General features: G+C 45.6%; 1 protein-coding gene across 3 annotated transcripts in view; it reads right to left on the reverse strand.

Annotated features, from left to right (window-relative positions):
- The window catches only part of kdm6ba (lysine (K)-specific demethylase 6B, a), a 107,170-nt gene that overhangs the window by 52,325 nt on the left and 29,692 nt on the right, over window positions 1-25,153 (reverse strand). The window contains exons 1-2 of one of the 3 annotated variants that reach the window (XM_072687408.1): window positions 15,447-15,468; window positions 6,241-6,295 (exon numbers count right to left, since the gene is read on the reverse strand). The exons of 1 other annotated variant lie outside the window; for it this stretch is intronic. The gene's annotated coding sequence lies outside the window, so the exon portion shown is untranslated. Of the gene's footprint in view, window positions 1-6,240; window positions 6,296-15,446; window positions 15,469-25,153 lie in introns of those variants that run through there. One more of the 3 variants, XM_072687406.1, reaches the window with a different exon arrangement.

Below are 25,153 nucleotides of genomic sequence, written 5' to 3' on the forward strand. Positions count from 1 at the left end.
AAGAGAAAAGCAGCCAGTCTTTTTATAGGCCAAGTTACCTCAGCTAACGTTGCTATGCTAGGCCTGTACAGCTCGTATCTTTTAGCTTGAAAAACAGCCATTTTGTGAAGAGGTAAACTGATACCAAGCGGGGAAAAAAGATGCTGATCTTTTTATTATATTATATATATAGCAGCACTCTGATATGTGATGCGATGTGATGCTATGCTACGCTACTTATGTTCATGGCCAAGTAGCTGTTATTATTATTACTGTTTTACTGCTATTGATGATATATGGTGAAATAGGGGTCCAGCTAATCTAACAGTAACGTTAACAAACTCAAACAAAAAAATTATAATTATATATATATATATACACAAGAGGAAACCCTGGCTAGGCAGCTGCTCAGAGGAGCTCATGGCTGCTGACTGTTGGGACAGGGTTTAAGGGGTCAGAGTGATTATAAAGTTTTGGCATTTGAATCACCTGGTCTGTCCTAACTGTGAGCCATAGCTAATAAAAGTTAGCTGGGTAAAAGTCGCCTCCTTCTTTGTGGATTCTATCATTAAACTCTACAAGTTCCTCCTCCCTTACTGGTCAGGCCCTACCGTCAACACACGCTTCCATGCAGCAGTGAGTGTAGGTGTGTACTGCTGGAGCATCTGAGGCAACGAGAGCACGTGTGTGAGACCGAGACTGAGACTGCAAAAACAGAGCCGGCTGTTTTCATCTGTAACACTTTCCTCACTGTGTCAACCCTCATCACTCACTCTCTCTCTCTCACACACACACACACACACACACACACACACACACAGGCACGCACGGAAATACACACCCTCACAGCTCTAAGCTTTCCACTGTGGAAGTCCGGAAGAACTGACTTTATGGAAAACCCGCTGACTTAGTACAGTGAAGTCATACAGTATGGAGCTTTACACCACATGCAAATATACATCCACATAAAGACCCGCACACCCTCACGCCCAGCGCTCCGGCCGAACGGCAGCAGTGTGTAGCTGCACATTTCCCCCCCAACGAGAGTACAGAGCAGATCAAACTTCTCCTGTAACGAACACGTGCTCAGTCTGGCAACAGCGGGAGGGGGGGACGGGACAGTGAGAGAGGGATGGAGAGAGAGAGAGAGACAGAGAGAGTCACGAACGCAATGGCCGAGACGACACCCCAGTGACGCTGGCCCACACATTCCATCATTTCCATTGTATTGATTTATCGCTGGGCAGATCTGGTACAGTGCCAGACAGAGCAATGCGAATAAGAACAGCAGACTTGCAGCCAATACACAGGAAGAAGGGGAGAGAGAGAGAGAGAGAGAGAGAGAGAGAGAAACAGATGTGTGTAAGTGCAAAAGAGACAGAGTGACTGTCAGTGTGTGTGTGTGTTTGTAGGACGTTTGGTGCTCAGCACAGTAATGTATGTCAAAATGAATAATTTTAGAGATAAGCTAACAGCGTCATACACACACACACACACACACACGCGGTAGAGGTGCAATGTGATATGTTATCATCGCGGTGATTAATTACCCCACGCTGTGATTTTTATCAGGGGGACTGTCAGTACATCTACAACACTGAATAACTGCATGCATCAGAAAATAGAGCCTGTAAACATCTAACAGTGTAAAGTAGCTGCATAGCAACAGGCAGAGGTAGGTAGAGGAGCAGAAACCCACACTTAAGGAGAAGCGTACTTCAGTGAAGTAATGACTCAAGACGAGGTAAAAGAGCTTTTCTTGAGTAAAGCACTTCAGTAGCAGCTCGAAATACTGCTTCCGTACTGAGTAACGCACAGAACTGCAGTGGAACCTCTTACACTATATCCAGTAGCTCAGATCTGCAGCGGACCAGGAGTAAGTTCGGCCCTGTTCTTCTGCTTTCAGTCAATAATAAGGATGGTAAACCTCAGAAGCCAGAGCTGTGAGGACTGTAATTAACGGCTGTGTCCATAATCTATTAATTGGTGTTTTATATTGTCGATTATTTGATTAATTAGGAAAAGAAAAGCCCCGGGACTGATCTGTCAACAGCTCAACATCTCAAGCGTAAACTAGAAAAATGGATTTCTGAAGAAACGGCAGGACATGTGCAGAGCTTAAGTAGTTTCTAGCTCTAGGAGGTTGCTAGGTTGTTGATATGTGATCATTAGAGTGATTTTACTAAGTGGTTGCTATGGTATCTTAGATGGTTGCTATGGTGTTGCTAAGTGGTTACAAGGGGAAGGGGAGTGCAATATAATGTAATGATATTTTATTAAATAAATTATGTTATGTTTTTTAAAGCATATCTTCGATGTCATCTGTGATCATGTCTATCATCGATAACGGTAAATATTGTGTTTCTCAAAAATGTCTTTAAATATCATTATATAATATTTACCATATCGCCCACACCTAACAGGGAGGTTGCTATGCTGTTGCCAAGTGGTTGCTGTGGTACCCCATGTGTGTTACTAGTGTATTTGTATCAACATGACTTACAAAATGTGCACAAGTCTTTGCACCCCACTCATTTATATGGCATTTTACTGTGTGGAGATACACTGTATGTCCAAATGTTTGTGGACACCCTTTCTAATGAATGCATTCAGCTACTTTAAGTTGCATCCAAGAAGTGCAAATGTTCAAACACACACACACACACACACACACACAGATTGTCTAGTCCCTGTAGAGAAGTACTGCCAAAAGAATGAGACTCTCTGGAGCAGAAAAACATGAACATATTGGCACCATGCCTAATGCCAGGCGTGGACTAGCGGGGTAAAAAGCCCCCCCAGCATTGAGTTCTCTGAAACTGTTGGGATGAGCCTGGGAGTTGGGAATGAGGTGAGGTGGTTAAGGTGATATTTACATTTACATTTATGGCATTTAGCAGACGCTCTTATCCAGAGCGACTTACAAGGTTACTCATATTACAGAGGAGGGCCAATGTAGTGTTAGGAGTCTTGCCCAAGGACTCTTATTGGTGTAGCGCAGCACAGTCACCCAGACTGGGAATCAAACCCCAGTCTCCCACGTGGTGTGGTAGCTCAGTGGCAGGTAGTGGTGTTATCTGTTGCGCCACACCAACCACCTGGCTCAATCTCAAACACATTCTGGTATTCTGGCTCAATCTCAAACACATTTCCACACATGAATAATGTAATTACTCTTCTACTACAGATAAAAGCTGTTTAGATTTACAATCCGCAATTTCCTGACTTGCCCAGTACACAGGGAGTTGTGTGTGTGTAATTTAGGATTAAACCTTTGTTGTCTTCCTTCTTCCAGGTGTTTTGACGTCTCTCTCATTTTTTAAACTATCTGGATGTGTGTGGACACACCCCATTCCAGCCATGTCATGTCACTCGCTAAACCCCTCCCACCTCCACACTCTAGTTTCATTAAGCAGTAGCATTCGAAATATTGTGAGAATATGAAATCATGGACTTAGCACTGTGAATGGAGAGTTACACCCCTTGTTACACCCCTATAAAAAACTCTAATAACCTTTATGTTCTTTAAAATGCAGTGTCATACAGTAGCTTTTGTCAATATGTCATTTTTTGATATACTGCCACACCCCCCACACAACTCTTCGCAACCGAGCCGAGCGGAGAGGGTGATGAAAGAGCATTAGCATAATGTAAAGAAAGGAAACGGATACGTCGTGAGCACAGGAAAAACTCCATTCCTCCGCAGCCTAAATAATTCCTTCTCTTTCTGTCTTTCTCCACCACCCATCAATCACCCCGGCTCTCCTGCTTTTCTTTACAATATACTCATCTGGGAGCAGTGCTTCTGATTAATTGGCAATTAATGTTTAACAAGCTACAGCTGTGTGCAATTAACGCTGGAGGCAGTCCTCCACTAACCAGTCTTGAGCTTCTCACGGTGCACTTTCTGCAGGGGCTCGGTCTGCAGGAGAGTTCAAATCTCAAAACAGAATCTTCATATGTTCCTAAACTAACAACATAAAACGCATTCTTACGGTTCTAACATCTGATTGGCTGAGGTGCATCTGAACCCGTTGCACACCTATGACTGGCTCACAACAACTGAATTCTGTATTAATGTGCTAAGCAGTGAAAACTGTTGTGCTGTGAAGGATCAGTGCTGCTGGTGTGGATCAGTAAATGAAGTAAGGGAGTTCTTTATAAACAGAGGATTCTGCTGATCAGCTTGGCAAAAAGATCTAAACTAATAGGCTAAACTGCTCCTCCATTCGTAGTCAGGGTAAAGCTTTAGAAACTGCCATTTAAAAGCCTTGAGCATAAAGCAACGCAAATGTCTTACCAGCTTCAGATGTCTGTGGTTTGGTGAGGCCAGCCTACAGTAGTATGAAACCCAGCTGCATCTTAATTGGCGCTGTACTCTTTTAATGGTGGACTAACGTTATGTGAGTTGTAAAATTTTGGCTTTGCCACCCAAATACTGACTATATCCCAGAAGGCTGACGTCAGTTTGACATCAGAAAGACTTTTGGACTCGAACAGATAGACAGACTTGTTTTTTAAAGTGAAAATTGAGTTGATGCTTAAACCTGGTCCAAAACCAAAGTCACATATCTGTCAAAAAGCAACACGGGATTGACAGCAAGCTCAAATGTTAGACAGACATTGAATTTTGGTTGCTCAACACCATGACTTAAAACCTGCCACAAATCCAAGTCTAACAAAGTCTGTTTTACAGTTTGTAGACATTATGATTCTGAGGTTTAGCAGATGTTGGGTTTGGTCACGCATGACTAGATGTTGGACAATATGACATTGGCATATGATCTTTGGAAGATGTTGGATTTTGGTTACTTATAAACCCAGCACTGTACTGAAACTGTACTATGTCAGACATCTGTCAAAATCCAACATTGGGTTGACAACAAGCTCCAACGTCAGACAGACATTAAATCTTTGTTACGTGATGACATGACTTACAACACATAACACAGCAACGTCAGCTGTCGATGATATTCTATGTCAAACTGATGTTTGCCTATTGACACCATGTCTAATGCCAGGTGTGGGCATAAATAAAGCCCCCCAGCATTGAGCTGAGGAGCAGTGGAACTGTTCTCTGGAATAATGATGGTGCTCAGTCCAGACCTTTTGATATTTTTGTTTGGGGGATAAGGATTTGGGGGATTGTTTGTGGGGTGGTGATCATCCAACATCCTGACCTCACTAATGCGCTTGTAGCTGAATGCAATCAAATCCTTACAGCAGTGCTCCAAAATCTAGTAGAAAGCCTTCCCTAAACAGTAGAGACGGTTACTCCAACCGCTTACTCACTCTGATTACTCTGATTTCGGAATAAACAACCAATAAGCAGGCGTCCCAATACCTTTGCCCATGTAGTGTATATTACATGTTGTTTGGGTGCAGGAGGAGCCAGTGCACTTTTTGGGTGTAAGAAGCCGTTTGAGATTCTGATCCAGAGTAAGAAAAGCGACTTCGAGCATTCTTAGCTTGATGCTAACATACACTTGAAATCACATAGAGAGGCTAATGGAAATTAGCATTATCCTAACGGGGGATTATTTGGTAGCCAGAAAAACACCCCACCCTTACCCACAATAAAAATCATAGTACCCATGGCATTTTTACCATATTGCTTTATTATTATTATTATTATGACCATTTCACAACTGCCATACTGCTACAGCAGGAATTCCAGAGATCCAGGATTTGTGCCTGGAATGGCACTCGGACTTCCCAACCGCACTACTGCTGCCATTCACTCCACTGCTGTTTCATAAGCAGCCAACAAGCACAGCAACGCAAGTCACAGCCACACTGTCTTTCTACCAAAAACTGAGCGCATCATTTAACTGCAAACACTTCTGTGAGTGTGTGTGTGTGTGTGTGTGGTGTCAGTTATATGAGTCTCACACTCTCCTTCACACTTTCTCTCATTAAAATCTGATACCTCAACCCATCTGTTCAACATGAGAGAGACAGACACTCTTTTTCAGCTTCTAATGATCTAAACAAGTGTGTGTGTTTTGGAGTGAGTGTGTGCGAGTGTGTGTTTTGGAGTGAGTCTGTGCAAGTGTGTGTGTGTGTGTGTGTTTGTTTTGAAGTACCACTCTACCCATTTCCACCATCTTTGCCAGCAACAGCCCATGAGAGAATCGATGATCTATAAATTCATCAACAGTCCCTCAAGCAACAATCCCTGCCCACACACACACTTTCTCAAAACACACACACACACACACACACACACACACACAAACACACAGTGTGGTCTCCTCGTACCTGCCAAAGGTTTGTTGTCTTCTTCCTGTTTGGGAGTGTCTCCTTCCTGCCGAACCTGAAATTACAGGATACACCCTCTGTTAAGAAACACACCAGCACTGGAGACCCAGGAAAGCACCAAATCCAGACACACACACATACATACACACACACACAAACACAGACACACACACACACACACACACACACAAACGCTCTGCTATTCTCACACCCATGCGGAACTACTCATATATATATAGAGAGAGAGAGACAGAGAGAGAGAGAAAGAGAGAGATAGAGATAGAGAAAGAGAGATATAGAGAGAGATAGAGAGAGAGAGAGGGGTGGTTTGTGAAGGTTAAGTGTGGTGCAGTGTGGTCGTTAGCTTCAGTCAGTCAGTCGTAAAGAGCACTCCCATGCTCCATGATTACAACTGAGGAGAGAGTGTGTGTGGAGACTGCTGAAGCTTCAGACCCTGTACTTACACACACACACACACACACACACACTTCGTAGCTCACATTCCAAACGTAGACACAATTGTCATAATGGCACACACTTTTACATAAAACAGGCATACATTCAACAAAACATACACTCTATACAAAAGTATTGGGGCACTTGCTCCTTCACTGTTTCTTCCGGAATCAGGGCTATTATAAAGACTTACTGTCTCTACTGTCCAGAGAAGGCTTTCTACTATATTGGAGCATTGCTGTGTGGAATTTCAGAATGATGGGATGGATGCTCATCACACCACCTCATCCCCAACTCCCCAACTCATCCCAAAGTATTGGATGGAGCACCATCATTCCATAGAACAGTGCAGTGCTTCTGTACAGGGACTAGACAAGCTGTGTGTGCATTTGCATGTCTATGTGCTTAAAATATCTCAATGCATTCATTAGAAGGGGTGTCCACAAACATTTGGACACAGTGTAGCATTGATGCACTACTGATGACTATTTCTTATATTTCTTATCTATGACATTCCATAGGCTGCTGTGTATTCTTAATGTTCTCAGGTACTGTGATGTTATATAGTTTGCCACACCTTAATACACACACCAACACACACATTCACACTTCTGATGTACGGTGTGGGAGCGGGGGTTAGAACAGAACTGCCTTTGAATATCTGATCGTGATGTTCTCAGTTCTGAATACCAGATCAGACGAGCAGGAACTATTCACACACTCCGAAACGTGAGCATGGCTCTGTATCTGTGTGTGTGTGTGTGTGTGTGTGTATGTGTGTGTGTGGGACCATGTTCATGAGGCCAAGTGAAAGACCAGGAGCCAAACCGCTTCCTGTTTAGGCTAGAGGAATAAAGTGAGGGGGCGGGGCCGGAATTATTATGGCTTTATGACATCATCGTCCCAGGGTCTGGCAGCAGCTCTACCAGATTAACCTAATCTCTCTCTCTCTCTCTCTCTCTCTCTCTCTCTCTCTCAAACACACACACGCATGGTGAGTTGTAGCGGCAATGTTTTGAACCGTGTGTGAGTGTATGTGTGAGTGTGTTGCCCTGGACATGTTCACGGAGAAAGAGGAATTTGGCTGCTGGATTTTCCAAATCCTTCCCTCACCCGCCCCCTTTAGAGCCTGGAGAATGTACACATGCACACTACACAGCTGGCCAAACGCACATACATACACACACTGATATACCACACACACACTGACACCAGCATGACTGCAGGCATTTGTGCACACACACAGAGCCACGCGTGCACAAATACTTTCCGAGTTATTGAAGAGCATCCAAGAGTTTTGTCTAAGGATCGATCCGATTTCATTGGGGGCTAAAAGGGTCACCCCCGTCTAGGCTGCAGGTTGGTTTGCTCCAGCATGTGGAATGTGCTGCAGGAACAGCTTGCATTTCATGAGAGGGTGGAGCGATCCATGCCAGGGCAGGGGAGGGGAGGGGAAGGGAGGGGAGGGGGTGAGTTTATCCCAGCTCAGGGTGAGGTAGGGGTGAACGGGTTTACGAGATATTTTTAGCCATGCCATTTCTACTCGTTACATGGTAACAGTGTCACACAGCTAGGAGCACAAAGAGGAGACATGGAGGACACACACACACACACACATATATATATATATACATACGTACACACACCCAGACATAACACAGAATCTCCTAGCCAAATATGCTCATGCGCAGACGCTCGTGTTTACACATTCTCATAGAAAGCAGATGAAAAAACAGAGGCATGCAAACAAACAAAATAGACACACATCTCTCCCTCTCTCTCTCTCTCTCTCTCACACACACACACGAATGCTTCTCTGGCAGATAAACAAATAAGAGTCACATGTCCGCATGTAAACAGGAACTGCTGCAGACCGGCATAAATAATTACTAAAGAGCGCAGAGAAACACATCCTCACAGAACCCCACAGAACCCCACAGCCATGTTCCTACAACCCAACCCAACCCACTACTTCACCCCACCACCCATCAGACTCCAGAACTGCAGCATGTTTAGACAAAGCCTAGCTACTGCCCTAACCTCAGTCATAACATTATCACCTAATAGTGCCTAATACTGAGTAGGTCCTCCCACACAGATCTGAGCACTCGAGGCATGGACTCCCCAAAACCTCTGAAGGCGTCCTGTGGTATCTGGCACCGAGACTACTGTTAGCAGCAGATCCTTTAAGTCTTATACGTTGTGAGGTGAGGCCTCCATGGATCATATCAATGAGCCTTAGGTGCCCGTGACCCCGTTGCTGGTTCACCAGTTGTACTTCTTGAGGTCTGCATACCAGAAAACCACAAGCCCTGCCTGATGTTTTAGAGATGTTCTGACCCAGTCGTCTAGCCATCACAGACTGGCTCTTGTCGAAGTGGCTCAGAGACTTTTATATTGACACGGTCTGGCCAGAGCCACGTCAACCCTCCTCTGCGTTCAGATTGAGGGAGTTATTACTGTAAGAAGTAACAGAGGCAGTAAAACTGTATTCCACACTGCTACAGTGTAACTTTGGCACATACATCCAGAAGCAGTCCTAGTTAGCATGAGAAACATGTGTGATGACGTCTATAATATAATTAGGTTTCCAACTAATTAACCTGACGATTTTAGTCGACTGAGTCGCTGCAGCCCTGCTGTAAACACGTGGCTAAAATCTTATCAGGATACAGTCCAGATACTAGTCACATGACGTGACCTGGTGTAAACGGGGTCAAACATTCTACTACCTCTAATGAAGAAATAAAGAAATCTTCTTCGCCACATGAAAATGTACACAATACATTTAAAACCAGAGTCTTGAAAATAAAGGAACGGTACGACCAGAACCCCGTTTTTTACTGTGCTGTGAGTTAACATAAGGCCAGCTGTGGCTACTGCTGTTACACCATGCCTCGCTTCATTGTGTTCACTGCAGTCAAGTGTTTTCAGGTACTGACCCACCCAGTATCAGACTGGGGTCATCAGTATATCCAACACTTCATTACATAATCAGTCCTGACAGTGAGAGACACAAAAAAAGGAACAAAAAAAGGGAGGGGGGCGAGAGAGAGAGAGAGAGAGAGCATAAGCTAATCTCTCATGCCTTCTTCACTTCTATGGCTGTGATGGACATACCCCCCCCCTCTCTCTCACACACACACATACACACACACACACACTTCAAGCTCTCTCCAACTGATGAGGGTGAAAATAAGAATTCCCACCAGTACACACTCACATGCTTAATCAGAGAGAAACCCTCTGTGTCCTTTATACACTTTAATGTTTGAGTGCACTGGATCGATGCGTGACTGTGTGTGTATGGGTGTGTGTGTGGATATATTAGACCCTTAGATCAAAGGGGCCGAATAAAAAAAAAAAAAAAAAAAAGGGAAATGGGTCTGAGAACCAGGGCTCATCTCCTCTCACGAAGTGTGAGTGTGTGTGTGTCCTAGATAAAAAGCTTTGATACTGGTGAATGTATGGATCATCTGAAAGCACTTAATCTCTGAAAAAGGCATGCACAACTTACCCTGCCAACATAGACCTGAGAGCTCATGTAGCTCCAGTGTAGCTCCTCTTTCACTCTTTTTTGGCCAAAAAAATCAGGCCATTTCACGACGTGAAAAGCGCACCATTCTGCTGTTACTGCAGAGGTCTCGGCCCGGTCCCAAACGAACTCTAAACGAGCGGTTTTCTTGTGGTGAGTATGTGATTTTTTTTCTCCCTGTGTGAAAACAAACCAAACCAAGGGGAAAAACGCTGGAGTTTACAAACTGGTTAACTGAGCAGTGTGAACACAGAGTTCACTCCTGAATCTAACTGGAAACTAAAGATATTCTTAAAATATCCAACGGACAAAAGTATTGGGACACCTCCTCATTTATTGTTTCTTCTGAAATCAAGGGTATTAAAGTTAAAGTTGTAAAAGTAATAAATGTTGATCCTGCTTTTGTAACTGTAAGCGTAACTGTTTCTACTGTCCAGGGAAGGCTTTCTACTATTCTGGAGCATTGCTGTAAGGATCTGATTGTATTCAGTGACAAGTGCGCTAGTGAGGTCATGATGTTGGATCCCAAAAGTATTGGATGGAGCACCAACATTCCAGAGTACACAGTTCCACTGCTCCACAGCTCAATGCTGGGGGTCTTTTTTACCCCCTAGCCCTCACCTGGCATTGGGCATGGAGCCAATAGAGCCATGTTTATCTGCTCCAGAGTCCTATTCTATTGGCAATACTTCTCTACAATGACAAGCTGTCAGCAAAGTGTTACCTGGACTATCTCTTCTAACATCATTTATGACTGGCAAACATTACTGGACACCAGACAGCATTGCGATGTTAGCACTTAACATTTAACCTCATGCTTCTCAAACCTACTCTCCTACTTGTTCCAGAGGCCTGGAATCGACCACATCCTCGCCTCAGACTGGAAACGTTAGCAGAATCGGGTTAGGCAAATGGGAGTCTACGCTAGGCTAACGAACCAGGATACTGCTCCCCAGAATGCTACTTGCAATTGTCTAATCACTTGAAAATAAAGTGGATGAACCGACAGATCACCAAACCTGAACCTGGTGTGTTTTCATCTTCACTCACATTTGGCACAGACTTTCACTGCAGCTTTGATCAGAGTCCGCAATAATGCTACAGGCTACCCCGCGGCCCCATCACTTAGAATAAAGGGCGGTGGACTGTGTGAGTTTGTGAATAACAGGTGATGTGATGTCCATTCTCTGCTGAAAGCATAAGATGCAGCCTTCACATCTTTACAACAGCAAGGATCTGAAAGCTGACACAGACACAACCAAGCCAGTGACTCAACAACCACGGGCGATCACCTCCCTGCTGAACTGAACACTTTCTATGCTCTCCTTGAGACCGCTTCTTAGGCTCAGCTAACAATCACTCCCTTATTTTCCACTACTGAAGAGCCAGAACTCAATGACTATAGATGGGTGAGATGTCTATAGTCACAACACTGACAAGGGTCTCAACTCAAAAAGCAGCACTATCGTGAAAGCACGTGCCAACAGGCTGGCTACCACCTTCACTGACATCTTCAACCTCTCCCTGGAACAAACTACCTTCTCTATTTGCTTTAAAGCCACAACCAGCATCCCCGTTCCAAAGAACTCCATCATCACAGGCCTAAATAACCCTAATACCTACCCATGGCTCTCACACCCACAGTGCCGAAGTGCTTCGAGAAACTGATACTTACTCTAGTTAAAAACAGCCTTGCTAGCACTCTGGACCCCCATCAGTTTCCCTACCGTGCAATCAGATCTTCAGAAGACGTAACCTCCTCCTTGCAATACCCACTGTACTCAACCACCTCGATGGAACGAACATCTCTCATATGTCAGAATGCTGTTTATTGACTTTAGCTCTACTTTCAATGCCATCATCCCCTCCAGAGTGGTCTCCAAACTCAGCACTCTTGGAATCAGTCACTCACTCTGCATGTAGATTATCATGGCCTTCTCTATCACCGCAGCCACCCTCTGGCCCACACAGAACATCTACAACAGCAGATGCCTGAAGAAAGCTAGCAACATCTCCTCTGACTCCACATTCCCCAGCAACATCCTTTTCCAACCTCTGCCAGAGGTACCAGAACGTCCAAGACAGAAACAAAAATGGGCTCTAAAATGGGCCAATCCCAGTTCTTGGCTCAATATACACCGATAAGCCATAACATTAGTACCACTGACAGGTAAGGTGAAAAACAATGATCATCTTCATCTACAATGGCATCTGTGCAGTGGGGGGATATCTTATGCAGCAAGTGAACAGTCAGTTTTTGAAGGTGATAAAGGTGTTAGAGCAATAAAATAGGCAAGAATAAGAATCTGAGGCATTTTGACAAGGTCCAGATTATTATGTCCAGACAACTGGGTCAGAACATCTCCAAAAGTGGTCCAAGAAAAGCCACCTAAAGCTCACTGATGTGACCTATGGAGGTCCCACCTCATATCTTAAAGGACATGCTGCTAATGTTTTGGTGCCAGATACCACAGGACGCTCTCAGAGGTCTTGTGCCTCTGATACACCCACCCCACTAGCAAAGCCTAAATGCAACAGCTACTTCAGGAGGATATGGAAGCGATGCAAAGCATCAGAACTGGACCATGGAGCAATGCAAGAAGGTGGTCTGGTCTGAAGAACTACGTTTTCTTTTACATCATGTAGATGGCTACGTGCCGTCCTAGGAAAGACGCTGGACCAGGATGCTCTATGGGAAGAAGGCAAGCCGGCAGAGGGAGTGTGACGCTTTGGGCAATGTTCAGCTGAAAACCTTGGGTGCTGTCAGTCATGTGGATGATTATTTGACACACTGACCACCTACCTTAACATTGTTGCTGATCAAGTTCATCCCTTCATGGTATTCCCTGATGGCAGTGGCCTCTTTCAGCAGGATAATGCGCTCCACCACACTGCAAAAGTGGTTCAAGAATGGAGGAAGGAACAGAACAACAAATCTGAGGTGTTGTTGACTTGGCCTCCAAATTCTCCCTCCAGGTCTCAAACCAATTGAGCATCCGTGGATGTGCAGGACAAACAAGTGCCATTCATGGAGGCCCCACCTCGCAACGTATAGGGACTAAAGCATCTGCTAATGGCGGCTTTGTGCCAGATACCACAGCATACCTTCAGAGGCCTAGCAGAGTCCATGCCTCGATGAACAAGGGCTGTTTTGGCGGCAAAAGGGGAGCCTACTCAAAATTAGGCAGCTGGTCATAATGTTATGGCAGTGATATTGGTGTAATCAGATTTTAGGTAAAAGTTGAGGTTCTGGGATGGTCAAAACTTGAGATTTGCAAAGAGCCACAACTGATGGGAATCAGTAGAGGGTCAGAGGATCTATTTACTGTGTCTGAAGTATCTCTGATGCTTTCAGACGTTCTGAACGGTAAACACTCCATAGCCAGGCTAGCATATGAGTGCCACCGCTCTTCACTTTCTCCTGCAGACGCTTTATACGACTGCAGAGCTCTTGGAGTAGAGTTCTGGAAAATGGCCTCTTATGCCAGAGTGAAATTACATAAATACACATAGAAACACACGCATACACACACACACACACACACACACACACACACACACACACCAACCAGAAAACACAGAGCTCTGGAAAATGTGCTCTTCATTTCCACTGCATCCCATCTGACCATGAACCAAACCATCAAAGATGTGTATGTGTGTGTGTGCCAGTTACATATTTACTCTGCAAACACTTTGGCTCTGGTTGCTAGGACACCTGCTTGGGGCACGTGCTGAAGCATGACAGGGTGGGATGACCTTTGACCTTTCTGAATAAGACCTTTTCGACCTCGGCAGTAGCTGCACTTTTCATGTCTCAGCCGCTTCTCTTTGACCCTTCACCCTTAACCGGCAACCCTGGCCAACCCACAGCCTGCGAAAAAGCTGTGTGTGTGTGTGTGTGTGTGTGCACACATGTGTCGGTTAAGGCTTTAAATGAGAGAACAGGGTCTACAAAAATAACTCCATGATCAAGCAAAACAACCACTACCACACACACACACACACACACACAGACACACAGGTCACTGTAACCTTATGTGCCATGATGACAACATTGCAACCAATGGATCTACCAAGAACAGAGAAAGCAGATGAATTGATGCACTGTATGTCCAAATGTTTGCGGACACCCTTTCTAATACTTTTATTATCCTTTATTGTGAAAAAGGAAACACGTTTTAATATCCTTGATTTTGGAAAAGAAACAATGAATGAGCAGGTGTCCCAATACTTTTGTCCATATAGTGTAACAGTGGTAAGATACTGAAAGTACAGGCTTTCAGCTTTTACCTCAAACGTGACTGCAAAAACCTGGACCTTGAACATTTCAGCAGCATGTAACTAAGCAATGGCTACATTACTGTAACACACACACACACACACACACACTTCTTCAGTGCCTTGCATCATCTTGGCTAGAGGCAGGATCTGAACAGAGGCCCAGAAAGCACATAGACCCTATTAAACGCTGCCGGATCTGGATCTGCCCCACAGACCCTATTAAACGCTCAGGATCAGCTGAGTCAGCCAGCAACAGCCCCCACTTAGACAAAACACTGCAGGTCTCACACACATACACACACACACAAACACACACTTCCACATCTGAATCCACTAAGGGCTAAAATGAAAACACACACACACACACACACACACACACACACAAAGGTGAATAGGCACGTGTATGTCTGAGCATCTGGAATCCCTTAACAAAGATACAAAGACTTAGTATATGTGGGGGATGAATATGCCATTTTGTGTGTGTGTGTGTGTACACAGGGGTCTTATGGTCAGTGTTTTGATAACTGCTTGGTCTGGGGTCACCAGACAAGCCAATAATGACGAGAGAGAAGGTACAGAGAGAGAGAGAACGAGAGAGAAATAGAGAGGGAGAGAGAGAGAGAGAGAGAGGGAGGGTACATGGAGAGAGAGACACAGAGACAGAGATATACAAACACAAACCACATGCAGCTGTGCTGCCTCTGCTTCAGCATGTGACTTTATCTCTCTCTCTCTCACACACACACACACACTTACTTTTTAGAGGGGTTCAGAGAGTTTATGCTTGACTGTGTATTTTTATGGACAGTGTTTACAAATGCATATTAGCACTCACGCCTCTTATGGCTCCTGCACTCTTGTTCCCTAACACACACACACACACACGCAAACACACACACACGTTTTTTGGCACAGATATGACAGCGTGAGTCACCTCTAGAGTTCACAGGGCTGCCAGGAGTATAAATAGAGCAGCAGTTCAGCAGAGAAACAGAGAGAGCAGTTAGTGTAAGCAGTGTTTTTACAGTGTTCTCACAAGCATCAGCTGCTTTACTTTAGGTCAACACACACACACACACACTTTTCAAGCGGACATGTCAGATGTGGAGATAATAAGGTAGAAAGCAACACAAATAATCCAAAGTACACACACCTAAAGTCAAACACAGACAAACACACACCACTGAAGCAGTGGCGCCTCTGCTGTGGCTTCCTATTGGCTGAGAGGGTTGTATGCCCCTCCCACTGCAGACACCTATAGCTGAGAGGGCGTCGGCATGTCTATACAACCATCCCCCACCTCCCCTCTGCTCCTACACTCTGAGAGAGAGAGAGAGAGAGAGAGAGTCAGAGTGTGGTTGAACAGTTGTCTTCAGTTCCAGTTCAAAAAGAACAGTTTAGTGAGAAATCATATTTGACCAGTTTCATTATACAGTCATCCTCACGCAAAAACCTCCAAAAACTTTACAGAAGAAGAAACAAGAAAAAACAGGCAAGTCTAGTTTTGCAGGACCGCCACTGGCTGCGACCGGAGTCTTAACAGTGAGGAGTTTGGGACCAAAAATACTCTTTATAGTAAAAAAAAGTTCTGTGGTATAAAATGACCTCTACTATGTTTCATGCACCATTTCATGTGACCCTGCCTGCTAAAGAACTCAAGCCGTGCCCTCAGAGCCTTAACCCCCATGCCACAGTAGAGATGCTATTGCTGCAGTAGTGATGCTGGGTGAAGCTGGTGGTCGCCACAGTAGAGATGCTATTGCTGCAGTAGTGATGCTGGGTGAAGCTGGTGGTCGCCACAGTAGAGATGCTATTGCTGCAGTAGTGATGCTGGGTGAGGCTGGTGGTCCCCACAGTAGAGATGCTATTGCTGCAGTAGTGATGCTGGGTGAAGCTGGTGGTCGCCACAGTAGAGATGCTATTGCTGCAGTAGTGATGCTGGGTGAAGCTGGTGGTCGTCACAGTAGAGATGCTAATGCTGCGGTAGCGATGCTGGGCAAGGCCTACGCAGTAGCGATGCTAACTCTACATTAGCGATGCTGGGCAAGGCTCCTGGTCGCAATGCTAAAGTTACAATAGCGATGCTAACACCACAACAATAACACTGCAGTAGTGAGGCTATCGTAATGGTTGTGATGCTGGGTGAGGCTGGCGGCCAGCACTCTGCTAATGCAGCTGTAGCGATGTTGAGTCGACATGGCATCACTACAGACTGACTCACACATTAATACCACAGTATGTCTTCACACCACTTCCTATTACAGTAATATTTCAAGCAAGGAGACCCAAACACTTCACACTCCTCTAGCCCACACCTGGCATTAGGCATGGTGCCAATAGGTGCACGTTAATCTGCTCCAGAGAGTCCTATTCTATATCTTGTCTACAGGGAGTAGACAATCTGTGTGTGTGTGTGTGTGTGCACGTACACATCTGTGTCGGCAATAGGTGCCGGTTAAAGTAGCTGAACACATTTATTAGTAGGTGTGTCCACAAACATTTCTGAGCCCTGCATTTCTAAAGTTAGCCGGGGTTGCAAAACTGTGTGCCACTCCTCCTTTAACATCAAATGTGCTGCAGGATCAGACAAATTCAACACCCTCATGCTCTATCCGTCCCTTTCCAACACACACACACACGTTAATCATCTGTCAGCCAAGGGGTCTTGTGTCTTTTTCTGTTCTAAAACCATCATACACTTTGAATCTCACTACTTGCTTTCCGTCACAAACTCTTTAACCCAGGACATTCCACACCCTCAACAACCGACTTGCTTTAGCTTCAAGGCTGCCATAGCTCCTTCAACAACATCCACAAACTTTCAGCAGTGCTGTGAGGAGTCACAGCTGCTATTGTGTGCTGTGGTGTTGAAGCAGAAGTGAGGGGGATTGAACTTTAGCTGTGGGGGAGGGTGCTGTCTGGCCCTGGTGGCCATGTGAGTTCAAAAAGTCTTCAGAACTTCAGAAAAGAAATGAGAAGAGAGCTCATATCAGAACCCAATCGGGGGGAAAATCTGGGCTGCCGTGACCATAAATGTCTCCACATCTATAGAAATGTACGACTCTGATATTCTGCCTTATGTTTATGCATGAATGTAATTAACAGTAGTTTACTACAGTGAAATTGAAGTGCCAGACTTTTCTGCAGCGCACAAACAGACTGGAGAGCTTTTACTAAACGTGTTGCTGGATTGAAATCATATACAGTGCCTTTAACTACAAAATGCAGTGATATCATCAAACTTCAGCCAACGGGCTAGCATCTACCACACCGGTTGGACCAGCTCAGCATGAGGGACACCACGGTTATCCCAGTGCTGACAGGTGATACATTTCTAATGTAATGCCCAAATGTTTGTGGACACCCCTACTAATGAATGCATTCAGCTGTTTTAAAATGCCACAGATGTGCAAACGCACACACACACACACACACAGCTTGTCTAGTCCCTGTAGTATTACTGAAGTATTGCCAATAGAATAGGACTTTAGGCTTTAGCAGATCAACATGAATCTGCTGGCACCATGCTGCCTAATGCCAGGTGTGGGCTAGAGGGGTATAACGCCCCCCAGCATTGAGCTGAGCAGCAGTGGAACTGAGTTCTTTGGGTTACTTTTGGGACGAGTTGTGAAGTGGGGATGAGGTAGGGTGGTGATCCAGCATCCTGGCCTCACTGACGCTCTCAAGTCTTCACAGCAATGCTCCAAATCTCGTAGAAAGCCTTCCCTGTTAGGCTCAGTAGAGATGGTTACTGTTTCACTGGGGGATCAGAGGCCTACCCCTGCTTTACAGAGCTCCTGTATGGAGGACTGGGTGACAGTGTAAAAGCAGCACTGTCGTTGCTACACGCATATTTCTGTGTGCACATACTTTCTCACGTTTGTGAATTCGGTGGTTTAGACTCATTATCGCTGTGGGTCTGACGGAGTGAGGAGAACCTAATGAAAGCCCTATGGAAAGACCACACATCTCCAGACCCACCCAGGCTCTCCTGCAGCAGTGGCCTCTCTCTGGGCTTCGCCGTGGGTGGCGTGGAGGGGGGTGCATGCTGGTACCGCGGCGGCTGGCGTACAGTACAGGGCGAGAATTTATTAACCCAAATAGTCAGCGGTTTGATATGAGGCCACACACAACGAACACGCGCCCATACAACACACTGCCACACAGTGGCCACCACAGCAGCACTGGAGCATGGCTGAGTGTGTGTGTGTAAGCATTCCCAAGGAACAAGGGAGGGAGGGTGTGTGTCAGCTGGAGATAGAGCAGGGCATCAAAGAAAAACGCTATCAGGACAGGGAGAAGAAAAGAGAGCTAACACTGGATCCCCCAGTGCCAGCTGGATGGGGTGGGGGGTGGGGGGGGGGGGGGTGGGGGGTGTTTAGAGAGCTGGATGGAGCCCAGCTTTGTCTGCCTGCGCCTCCAGGGAGCTGCGTCTGGCACAGGCAGGGCAGGCTGCTCCTCTGGAGCCCAGCCAGGCCACACGCGGGGGCTGCGCTCAAGAAAACCCCTGGCTGAAAGGGGATCACCAGGCCCCGGGCCATGCACACACACATACACGAGCACATTTGTATTCCTATCTTTGTGAACTATTTCAATTGACTTCAATTACTGCTCGGGCCCTGCACATGCACGATGTGTGGGGTGCTTAAATTGACATTCATTACAGTCTAGGCACACACGCACACACACGCACACACACACACACTTGTATTTCTGTCTTTGGAGGTTATTGTCATCGACTTTCATTGCTCTCTAGGCCAAACACACACTCTTGTATTCCTATCTCACTGGGCCATTTTCATTGTCTTCTATTACTCTCTGGGACAAACACACACACACACACACACACACACCTGTATTCCTATCTTTTTGGGATATCGACTTTTATTACTCTCTGGGCCACACACACATTCAGACCCACAAAACCACCCACCCAGCTAACATGCTCATATGGGGCTCACATGGGTGGAACGTGGGTTCCAGGTGGGCATGGCTCTAAGTGGGTTCCTATGTTACAGCCCACAGCCCATCTAGGCCCCATGTGCAGGGTACAATCCAGATGGGCCCCCCCCCCATGTTTAATCCCCCGGTCCAATCACTGACCCTGGTGGGCATCCATTTGTGGGACCAACATGGAACCCATGGACAAAGCGTTCTGGTTCCCAGTTGGGCTACCCATACAGGAACAACATGGGTACGCTATCTGGGACACTTGTGTTCCTATCTGTGTGTGTTGGAGAGCAATAGTAGTCAATTGGAATAGCGCACACACACACACACACACACACACACACACACACACACACACACACAAAATCGTATTCCTACCTTTGTGGACTATTTCCACTGGTTTCATTACACATACTAAGCTCTGTCAAACAACCTAGTGAATGATCCAATAATGTTAAGTTCCATGTTTTCTGCCATCCTGGGAACATTTGGTCCACACACACACACACACACACACACACACACACACACACACACACACACACACACACACAAAGGGAATGTATTTTATTTGAACACACAAAGAAATACACACCCACACACACTCTGACACAAAGCACTGGCATGTACACACACACACACACACACACACACCAGACATCTGTTACCTAACAGGTATTAATCCCTCTAATTAACTAATAAATGATCCACCACCTGAGCAGTACTGGTATAACTGGTACAGTCACAGAATACAAGTATTGGGAGCATCTATTCAGCATATAAACCATCAGCCATAACATTAATACCACCTGCCTAATCCTTAGTACGTCCCCCTTCTGTCGCCACAGCAACAGATCCTTTAAGTTCTATACGTTGTGAGGTGGGGCCTCCATGGATCACATCAGTGAGCCTTAGGTACTGTTGGATGTTCTTTTCTTGAACCTCATTTGGCCGGTACTGACCACTGCATACCAGGAAAAAAACAGAGGATCTGCCTGGTGTTTTGGAGATTGTTCTGGTCCAGTCCCAGTCCCAGTCCCAGTCCCAGTCATCACAATTTGGTTCTAGTCAAAATGTCTCAGATTCTTATGGAGCTGATCTGTCCTGCTTTTAACACACCACCTTCAAGAACTGACTGTTCACTTGCTGCCCAATGTATCCCATAATATATATGAGAATGTACAAGGTCTTCTGGTTATTGGGGGATTTCACTGTGGATGAGAATATCTAACTGGTTCTAATGGCCCTTATTGCATTTTCAGTTAGGGGAACATCCTGCCCAAACCTTAACAATACCCAGATAGTCCATCTCCTGCAGCAGTGCAAGAGAGAGGGAGAGAGAGAGGGAGGAAGAGAGAGAGTGAGAGAGAGAAGAAGAGAGGGAGAGAGAGAGTGAGAGAGAGATGGAGAGGGAGAGATAGAGAGAGAGGGAGAGAGAGAGGGAGGGGGAGAGAGAGAGAGATAGAGGGAGAGAGAGAGAGAGAGAGAGGGAGGGAGGGAGAGATAGAGGGAGGGAGAGAGGGAGAGAGAGGGAGGGGGAGAGGGAGAGATAGAGGGAGATATAGAGATAGAGGGAGGGAGAGAGGGAGAGAGAGGGAGGGGGAGAGGGAGAGATAGAGGGAGATATAGAGATAGAGGGAGGGAGAGAGGGAGAGAGAGGGCGAGAGAGAGAGTGGGGGGTGCAGATAACAGAAGTAGCCAAATCCAGGCATTTTAAGAAGAGATGGCAGCAGAATGAGGGATTGGAAATCTAATCAACCGACAAATTTCATTTCACACTATAGCAGATGTGTAGATGTCTTGATGTGACAGAAAATCACCTCTCGTAATTTCTCTCTCGCCCGCCCCCTCTCAGAGCCTGCAGGAAAGAAACGGGCATTAGAATGATTTCAGCGCTGCCTTGATGTTTCAATCAGCCGTAATTCTACAGGCAGAGCTGCAGCACCAGCACTGCCTTTACTCTGTGTGCTGTTGCTGTGGATTACATCACCAGTCTGTATACGACAGCAGTGGGAATAGGGGGCAAATCAGTGTTTATGTGAGTGTGTGTGTGTGTGTGTGTGTGTGTGGGGGGGGGTGTATATGGACTAATGCTTTGTGCTTAGGCAAGCGACCTTTGTATTGAATAGACTGACCAAAAAGATCAAGTTACCCCATTTCCCCCATCTCCTTTTTTCTCCCACACTCTCCTCTCCTCTCTCTCTGTCTGTCTCTGTCAGGTGTTGGGTTACTCCAGGCTCCAGACAGAGCCAGTAATGTGGCCCTAAACCCCAGACACTGACACAGGGAGTGGAGAGGTCAAGGGGACAGACTGACAGACAGACAGATAGAGAGAGTGAGCAGGAAAGAAACAGACAGAGGGAAAGCGTGCCAGAAAGACACAGAGAGAGCAAGAAGTGAGGCAGAAAGGAAAGACAGAGCAAGGAGACAGAGAGAGACAAACAAATATTTAATACAAAGAGAGAAAATGAAGGATGCTAAAGTTAAAATGCCTGCTAGCACATAAAAATAAATGTGTGGTGTGCCTAATAAACTGGCTAGAGGAATGCATTTTATCATAATCTCAGTGTAGCTTTGAGAACCTCAGCCTCAAACACGACGAAGCTCGGACACAGAACACTCCAACAGCTTTTTAAGAGATAAATGGATGATCAGTCATTGGGCTGGATTAGGCTAAGAGCTAAGAGAGGAGCAGCTGTGTGTGTGTGTGTGTGTGTGTGTGTGTGTGTGTGTATGCGCATGCGGGTCGGGGGGGGGCAAACTTGTTAGGATGATTAATGTGCGTTAAAAAGTTTTAAAGAGCTATCGTTGACAGCACTAATATTATACACACACACACACATACATACACACACACACACACACACACACAGACAGACACATTATTTATATATACTCTCAGTTAAAAGAGAGAAACAGAGAGAAACAGAAAAAAAGATAAGAGAAGAAAGAAGAACTGGGTTTGGGCATGAAGGGAGTCAGAGATGTAGTGTGTGTGTGTGTGTCTGTGTGTGTGTTTTGTATGAGCTGTGGGTGAGAGAAAAGAGGCTTTGGTGGGAGATAAACTTCTGTGTAGATTGTGGTAAACTCTTTCAAAACTAGTTTGAGAAGAGTTCACCACACACTGTCAACCTCACTACACACTGACCTGGACCGGACCATTTCAGAGAGAGAGAGAGAGAGAGAGAGAGAGAGAGAGAGAGAGAGAGTGATGACAGACACCACACAGCCACTGCCCAGGTGTCCCCTTTTGAATCTTATTTAAAGCCCCCCCCCCAACCCCACAAACAAACGCAGCTTCTTCCACATGACCCATGTAGCCCCACCCTCAGTCAACAAGGCCATTATTGAATTGATGAGGTCAACACAGTGAGGTCACCAGAGGCGTAGTGCTGCTTCTGTACTTTTAGACCTGCTCTCACCCAAACTACTTCATTTGTCAAGCAGTCTCAGCCTCCGCCAATAAATACCCAACCTGTCCAGCAGTCCCACATGACCACATTGAATCTACTGCTCTCTATTAATGATAATAATCACTAATACAGGCTGCCGTGTGCATATGCTGTTAGTGCTTTATTGTTGAGCCTTCCGGAAGTGGCGTGGGCTTAATTCGGCAAAACACTGCCGAAGAGAGATGCCTACCTGAAGACCCTTGTGAAGAGCTTGCAATGCAGTGGGTGGTTGATGGTATAGTTCATGGATGAAGGGGATGGCCTGGGCCCTAGTTGTAAGATTTCTGCAGGTTTGACTTCTTGGCAGTTGAGAGAATAGGCCATGAACATTAGACTGTGCTTCTGGATCCTTGTCAAGCCAGTATCAGACTGTCGCAACGTGGCTGAGTTCTGCTCAATGTAGAGTAGAGGGTGGCTGAGGTGGGCTTAACCCAGCGAAGCACTGAAAGGGGGAAGTGCCCCCAGGAAGGCCCCCAGGGCTGTATCTGGCTGACTGAAAGTTCGCTTATAAAGGTTTGGACGAGAAGGACTCAGATCGAGCGACTGCTGTTGAAAGGAACGAAAGCTGAAGATTCTTCTGGTTTTCACTCTGTAACCAACTCGCTAAGCTAGCTTTTGCTTAGCTAGCTCGACTACAGATCTACCGAGCATCAGACGGCACAGCTGTCAGTGCAGCTGCTGTGACCTACTGACAATTAACAATAAAAACCTGTCTGTAAGAGCTTAGCCAAGCAACTGCTTTCGGAGTGACAGGAAGTTGAACAGCTGGTGTTGGGAGGATCAGAGAGGAGAAAAGACAGCTAGGCTTGGATAAATTAGCTAACAGGTTAAACACCACAGCATCGACTGTGTCCCAGCTAACTGAGGCCCAAATCACACGCGTTTAGAAGATAAAACATCGTATCTGAGAGCGCAAAGGATAAGTGATTGGTTATAGGGGTGTTTTCCACTGTTTTCAGGAACAGTGAGTAGACTGGTTCACTCAGGTTTGCTTGCTTTCTCTTTCAGGTGTACTCAGCAAGACGCTAACCTCGTAACTAAGGTGGGATTACTTTTTTCCCACCCGTTTTTAAAGCGTGACATCACCAATTAGTGAGCTCCCACAGTGCTACCTAGAACAAAGGGTCCTACCATAAGGCTTGGGGAATAAAAACTGCAGGGGAAAAAAGAAAAACAGAATAGCGATTAAGGCTGAAAAACAGATTTCCTGACAATAAGAAAGCCTGCTGTGCATACAGAACCCTTCAGGTAGGAAAACAGAAAACTGTAAAATGTGAAACCACCAACACAATACTGCTATTAAAACTGACATTCAGAACACTGCATGTATTATTTTATACACAGAGTAAACCATGATGAAAGGTTGTGTAACTACACTGATCAGCCACTGATTATCACATTCTAACACATTGTTTATCCTCGTCTACACTGGCATCTGTCACGGGGTGGATATATTAAGTCAGTTCTTAAAGGTGATGTGTTGTCTAGGAGAAATGGGCAAACATAAGAATCTGGGCCACTTTGACAAGAGCCAAACCATGATGGCTAGACGACTGGGTCAGAACATCTTCAAAACATCAGGGTTTTTTTCTGGTATGCAGTGGTCAGCACCTACTGACGACCAGTGAACCGACAACAGGCTCACTGATGCAATCCAACTCAGAAGACTTAAAGGATCAGCTGCTAACATCCAACTCAGGTCTTGTGGAGTGCAGATCTGTTGTGGTGGCACAATGGGGATCCACTCAATATTAAGCAGGTGGTATTAATGTTTTGGCTGATGGGTGTATGACAATATTAGGTTAATTCTGGTAATATAATTAGGATGATAATAAAAATGAACACATATATAGCAGGCAAACAGGAAAGCCAGGAAGTCAGAAAATGTCTCACAGCCTAGTTTCTTATAGTGATTCTGAACCGTCTCTAAGCCCATAGACACATCAACCGCTCTGCGCTTTGTGCTTCATACGCCTTCGCCTTGAGACTGCGGGTATAACCGACAGGTGCACCATGCCAACACTAAACCACACAAACTCAGCAGCAGCTGACAGGTGTAGTAACACACACACAAACACCCACCCACACACAGACACTTATTTATAACTTTGCTGATTGCATTAACGTATTGCATTTCAGCTCATTCTCGCCCTCAGTCCTCCTTAATGAGAGACACACAGACAGAGGGACGGCACATATGCTATTGTTCTAAAGTTGTCTTCACAAGAACGGCGTTGCA

This window comes from Salminus brasiliensis, chromosome 9 (genome assembly GCF_030463535.1).
Source record: "Salminus brasiliensis chromosome 9, fSalBra1.hap2, whole genome shotgun sequence".
In the NCBI taxonomy this organism is placed as follows: domain Eukaryota; kingdom Metazoa; phylum Chordata; class Actinopteri; order Characiformes; family Bryconidae; genus Salminus; species Salminus brasiliensis.